Genomic DNA, 7,197 nt, shown 5'->3' with positions numbered 1-7,197 from the left:
TTAATTAAACTTGTCAGCAAAAATCATAAACAAAAACATGAACTCTGTCCACATATACTTTGACAAGATATTTAGTTATATTCCTATATATCTCATCATTTAATATCAAAGACATTTGTTGTAAGTAATATTGTCTGTTCATCACTACTATGCCACCACCTTTGTCAGCTGGTTGAATTATAAGGTGTGTGGCATGATGAAGTTCATTCAGAGCTTAATTCTCTTCAGCTGTTAAATTACAGAAATTATGTCTATGTGACACAGAAAATACTTCCCGTATATAAAAAACCAATCCACGAACAGACCGGAGATAAAACTGAACCATTTATTGACAAAATAGTCTCTCAAGAGCTTAACTTCCCTTATGTCTTCATCACATAAAGTCGCAAAGGCTTCCACAAACTTAATTGAAGTAGGAATAAAAGTACTAGGTTGCTTAAAGGGATGCTCAAGAACAGATTGTTTAGTAACCATTAAGGACAAACAAATGTTCTTAGCAAAAAATCTCAAATCTGTTGACACTTCTGTCATACCAGAGGGTCAACTTGGTATAAAACTGAGGCCTCTATTCAAAACAAATACCTGCTGTACAGTCAAAGGGCAAGATGAAATATTAAAGACCATTTTTTTTCAATGTCTCTGCCTGGTTTTTATCTGTAACGTTTGTGCCGTGTACAGAATATGCCCATTTCTGTTTCAACTCTGTGTGGTCCTTCCTGGAATTCTGATCTATAGGAAGTGGAGTTGCTAACAAAAAAACCTTGATCCACCTGATCCACCACTCTAGAAGTGGAGGCAATGGGTTCTGTTCTCTGTGAGTTAACAGTTGCAGCCTTGGGTGAATTAATAAACTCATGGGAAACATTCACTACACTACTCATCTGCTGAGAATCGATATGGTTACTGCCACTAGTATCAACATGTTGCCCATTTTCGGGTCTATATCACAGCATTGAAAAGGCCGTTAATCGAACGGCTTTAATATCGAAAATCCCATTAATCGAGGTGTTTATTGTGAGACTGTGGTACAGTGAAGATTGGAAAATTTACCCTTTCCTCACTGTAGTGCAATCTTGGAGTTGGTATATATAATTAGCGGGGGGGGGGGGTGGAGCACAGACCCCCACAAGAGCGACTTCGATGAACTTCATTTTCGATTGTAAAGCATTCAATTAACGGCCTTTTTGATGCCGTGATACAGACCCCCCATTTTCATGCTCTACAACAATGCCAGTTCTAGTCTCTCATGACCATGAAAAAACTCAGCAGATCCTCTATATGCTTGATGTTTTACTGTAATTGTGCCAGTGACCTGTGCTGCTGTTGAAAGGGGTCGTTAGACAAGGCCTCAAACTCAGTTAGCAAATAGAAATAGTGCCTGTGACCTGCGTTGTTGTTGAAGGGGTCCTTAGACCAGGCCTCCAACTCAGTTAACAAATATAAATAAACATTTAGATAATAAATAAAATAAGACAGCAGTTTTCTGCTACAAATATCCCTCATGCACAGATACCAATCAGCTGCTGTTCTTGTAGATATGAACAGATCTGGGCAGTTGTAGTGATAGGTAAACTGTGTGACCAGCAGTGGATGAAATGAACAATGGTAGTAAAAGGTAAAGGCAATTCAGACATACTACAGTAGGTCTAAACCAGCAAAACATAGTTGGTTTGATAATTTCTTTATACACTGTTTTACAGTTCAGGCATCTTGCACTAAACAGTCAGTTACCACCATATACTTTTCACACATAGGACTTTTTTATATTTAGAAATTACTCCTAGCATCTGTCAAAACACAAAACTCTAGTAACATTCAAGCAGTAATGTCATGTTTCTGTTACATGTTTAATGCTTCCATGTTTTTGCCCAGTTTGAGTTAGTCATATAACATATATGGAACAGGTAATTCACCCACCCAGTTTCTATTCATAAATATGCTAAAACATTTAAACTTCTGTTATTTATTGAAATTTTTGATTTTCTTCAAATAATGTATTATTTCATTCATGAAAACAGACTTATTCCTGCTACTGTATTTTCCTTAACTTAAACACTAGATGGCACATGTACACCACAGAACAAGAAGATTGTTTAAATACATATGATACGTAGCTTACGACAATCATTTTGAAGCATTTTATGGGGGAATAGTTATTGTAAAATTATGCCTAGATGTCTTGTGCAGGTTTTAAATATGCCTCTTTATATTTTATTTATCGAAGCTGAAGAAATCAGATTTACAACACAACGTATCTCTCTTACTTACACACTAGTTATTTAAACGTGACTTGTCTAGAATACAACTAATATTTTCCTTTCATACTTCCATGATTCTAATAAGACGTAAACAGAATGTTTCTCTGCGTGTGTGTGTGTGTGTGTGTGTGTGTGTGTGTGTGTGTGTGTGTGTGTGTCTGTGTATGTAACTTAGTGTAATTTGAACTCTACCATGGTAGAATGTTCAGAATTTCATTGAAAAGCAGTAAGTTCTCCATTCACAATCCAGTGGCTCGTTGGTCTAGGGGTATGATTCTCGCTTTGGGTGCGAGAGGTCCCGGGTTCAAATCCCGGACGAGCCCTTTTATATCACTAGTTTTTCTACCACATATTAAAAGTAACAAAGTAACTGAAAAGTGACATATACATTAATAAATGCAGAGCTTACATTTACATTTGTGCTTGGAGTCTACTCACAAATGAAGCATGACGCAAACAGTTCTTGCCACACTCTTTCTTGAATGCCTAATTAAGTGAAGAAAAAAAACCTACGCTAGGAAAGCAAGTGTGAATGGATGCCAGAATGAACTGCTAAGGAAAATGGAACTAGACAGTCTGTGCTCCTTTTAGACAGAGGAATCTCATCTGGAAGTTCAATGACTCTCAAACATATTCTTACAAATATTGATGATAAGAGCTTTTAAAGCTCAGACTGAATATGCGTAATGATTGAAACAAATAGCTAATCTCCTCTAAAAACATTTAAACCAATATATTTCTGGATATGCTTTCAGAGAGATGCCCGCAGACCTATTTCTTCATTTGTTGGTCATTTCACTGATACCATTTAGAACTGTCACCTTTTCAAATGCCCAAAGTGGGACATTTTTTGTAGAAATGAGATTTTGCAAGAAAAACATATTCGCAGCCAGTGCAAATGACAGAGCTTCATTTTTTCCCAAAATAAAAGCTTACTCTTGTAACTTTTGTGCTGCTTATACTGTTTCATATAATATTTAGGTGTTTCAGATACAAAATAACTGTTTTAAACAGCTATTAAAGAAACCTTATGTAGATTTGATTTCTAGGGCTCTTTGCTCATATTTTTCTCCAAACACATATTATATACTCACTTCTTCTTCTCGCTTTTCCTGGTTAGCGGATCACCTGTCTGCTCATGATTGGCAGTGGAGTTTTATGGTGCCGAGTTGCCAGCCTGGTGCCCAACCTTCCACAGAAGGCACACACATGCATGCACTCACACCTTGGGCCAATTTAGTGTATCCAATCCACCTACAGCATGTCTTTGGGATGTGGGAGGGAACCGGAGCACCCAGAGGAAACCTACGCTATCACAGGGAGGACATGCAGACTCCACACAGAAGGCACCCCAGCCGTGGATCGAACCAGAGAACCTCTTACTGTAAGGCAGTAACCCTAACTGCTGCAGCACCACGGCCACCCTATATTACATACTCAGTATACTGTTATTTTTATTTAAAAGGTACATTTACATAAGAAGGGTCTGATGCAGAGTTAGAAAGTTCATTCACTAGATATTACAAAAAGCCAGCCAGTATCACAATATTGATAGTATTATGCATCTATCATGAGCATGATTATTACCTCTACACAGATAACAAGGCTTTCATCTGGGATATAAAAGTAAAATCACCATCAAGAAAGGATAGAAAGTAATATATTTCTATCACACAATCTTTAGACACATAAGTAAACCAGAAACAAGAAGTGCTACTCCTAGTTTTTATGGTATATATACTGGTTTGAATGTCAGAGAACCAGTTGGTCAGAAATTCTCATATCACATGTGCCTAGACCATAGTGAGCCAGTGACAGTTCACTGTTGTCGTAATCACCTCAGTGATAACCTGATGAAAAAATTACATGGTACTTGATTATCTTGGGGGGATACATAATCAGATGTTCACATTGAATTACATAATCATCTAAACACTAAATAGCAAAATAATAATCTTTGCTTACTAACACAAACAATCTGCTTAAAATTCCAAAAAGACATTTATTGTCATGGAAGCTTAATCAATACCTGCATGCATATGCAGTTCTTATCTTTTCTCCATTAATATGCTATCAAACCAAACAACCCTTGCAGCCATCTCTCTCTCTCTCTCTCTCTCTTTCTATGCACACACACACACACACACACACACACACACACACACACACACACACACACACACATATATATATATATATACTGCTAATTTCCATGCTGCATTGAAAATAAGCAGAAATATTACCTGACGATAGAAAATAACAAAGCAGAGATTAAAGGGGTGGGAATGAAAGAAACATCACTACTGCCTTTTTATTCTGAGGCAATGTCTTATCTGTTTATTAACTCTTTACTTAATAAAACTGCTTAATTACTTAATAAAAATGCTCAGAATTAGTCCAAAATGACAAAAAATACACCGAACCCACAGACATTGCCAACATCCTAGCTGACAGGTTCAGTGCAAACTTCTCTACCCCCTCCCCACCAAAAGGGCAAATATCTGTCCCAGCAGAATGCTGCCCCCCTGACATCTCAGATGCTCAGGTAAGAGCTGCCCTCTCCAAAGCAAAAAACACAGCATCAATGGGACCAGACGGTGTCCCGGGCTGCGTCCTACATGAACTCCAAGAAGAGCTAAACCCAAACATAAAACTACTGTTCAATCTCAGCCTTACTACAGGATATGTACCCAAAGAGTGGCGTACAGCAACAGTGGTCCCTCTCCACAAAGGTGGTGCCTCAACGGATCCTGGAAACTATTACCCCATAAGCCTGACTAGCTTGGTCTGCAAAGCTATGGAAAGGATCATCATGGACCTCATAAATAAATATATTGGGGACCTACAGACACTGGATCCTACCCAGTTCAGCTTTGTTAAGGGCAGATCCTGCCTCTTAAACCTGGTTGATTTCTTTGAAACAGTCACCAAGGCCATTGATGAGGGGAAGGTGGTCCACACAGCCTACCTGGACCTCACAAAAGCCTTCGATACAATACCCCACTCGGGCATTATAGATAAGCTCACCAGCTTAAATATAAACCCCTATGTCACTAGATGGGTTGCAAACTGGCTCAAGGACAGAACCCATGGTTAGAATTGCTGGAGCCATGTCAGACTCCAAACCAGTTACAAGTGGAGTCCCACAAGGCTCAGTCGTGGGACCTCTCTTGTTCAGTATATATTTCTCGGAGGTACAGGCCAACACAGAAGGACTGTGGCTGACCAAGTTCGCAGATAACTGCAAACTGGGCACCATAATCAACTCTCCAGCTGACACAAGCATCCTCCAAAAGGGCCTCATAGAAACAGACAACTGGTGCCAGAGCCATGGCCTCAAGCTAAACGCCAAAAAGTGTATAGTCATCCCCTTTGGCAAAAACAAAGTGCCCACAAATTACCACATAGGTGGTAATCCATTAAGTACAGAAGAAGTAATTAGGGACCTGGGGACCCAAGTTGATAGCAATCTCTCATTTGACAACCACGTGGCCAAAGTGGTTAGAAAAACATTTTATATAGCCCACCTAATCATGAAGGGATTCACATCTAGATCAGGGAGGTCATTGTGCCTCTTTACTCATCCCTCATCAGGCCCATAATTGAGTACAATGCCCTTTGGGATGTACCTTACCAGACACCTGCAGCAACTGGAAAGACCCCAAAAGTACCTCACCAAGAGGATCAAAGGGCACAAACAGATGCCATATGCTGCCCGGTTAAAGAAACTCCAGCTCTACTCAGTGGCATACCGCCTGCTCAGAGGCGATCTGTGCCTGACGTATAAAGCCATGTCCAACCCGGAATTAATGGACATGCTGCACCTCAGAAAATCCAAATCCCATCGAGCCACGCTCGAGAGACTTGAACCTCAGCACTGAAATAAATAGGACATGCTGGAGGGACAGATTCATAACCCAGAGGCTCCCTTCACTCTGGAATAAAATCCCAGTCCAGGTTAGGCAGAGTCCCTCATTGACTCTCTTCAAGAGGAATCTTGATGAGTGGATGAGAGATCGTAGGTTTACCCCAGGTATCACTTCTGTGTCACTGTTAGACAGAGGCACAGTATACTAACCTCGAAAAAGGGCATAGCAAAATTAATTTAAAATGGGTAGCGAAAGCCAAACACACTCTGGCTAGGCTTATAAATGCCCTAGGGCAGATAGCCTAGTATGAACCTATGAACCTATGAAAATCAGCATATACCATATCTTCAATATATGAAAATTTGTTGTAATACTGTGCATAGAGAAATCAGAAATACAGCAATATAGTGATTTAGCAGTCTGTTTCCAAAAAATCAGAACTGTATGCATTATTATATTTATTTAGTTAGTTCATTTTCCTTGTTGGTGTGTCATTCCTTCCATCCATCTATTCACAACCTCTTTTTCCCATTTTTACACATGGGGTCTGGGTGTCAATTTAACAGTGACAATCATCTAGAGCTGAGGTTCTCACTGTTGGGTGGCGAGCCCTGCCTCAGCAGTTCTTCTGTACACACTCACATGCACACTCACACCTATGACCAATTTAGAGTGTCCAATCCACCCACTGCATGTCTTTGGAATGTGGGAGGAAACCAAATCACCCAGAAAAAAAAACACATGGACACAGGAAGGACATGCAGATTCTACACAGAAGGTACCCCAGCCGAGAATCGAACTAGAGAACCTCTTGCTGTGAGGTGACAACACTATGCATTAGGTGTGGGTGTGCCATTGTTTCTCAGAATGTGCTCGTCATTCTGGATGGGAATGCTTGTGGGTGGAAGTTGCTACTACACATTCTGGGGATGTTAATCTGAACCAAAGCTGTCACCTCACTACCTAATTATGAATGTATAGTACTCTGGGCTGGCAAAATCACTCCAGCTGAGACTACATACAGCTTTTCCTAACTGAAAACCATGTCATCAATATGAAAGAAACTATAG

The 7,197-nt window shown here is 39.8% G+C and overlaps 1 non-coding gene across 1 annotated transcript; it reads left to right on the top strand.

Moving 5' to 3' along the window:
* The first annotated feature begins 2,509 nt into the window (after positions 1–2,509).
* On the top strand, positions 2,510–2,581 carry TRNAP-UGG. Its single transcript has one exon. It is a non-coding gene; the product is annotated as a tRNA-Pro (tRNA).
* Positions 2,582–7,197: the final 4,616 nt, after the last annotated feature.

This window comes from Protopterus annectens, chromosome 11.part0, assembly GCF_019279795.1.
Source record: "Protopterus annectens isolate FY-2018-M chromosome 11.part0, PAN1.0, whole genome shotgun sequence".
Taxonomy (NCBI): Eukaryota; Metazoa; Chordata; order Ceratodontiformes; family Protopteridae; genus Protopterus; species Protopterus annectens.
The sequence above is the reverse complement of the archived record's forward strand: the minus strand, read 5'-3'. Positions and strand labels throughout refer to the sequence as shown.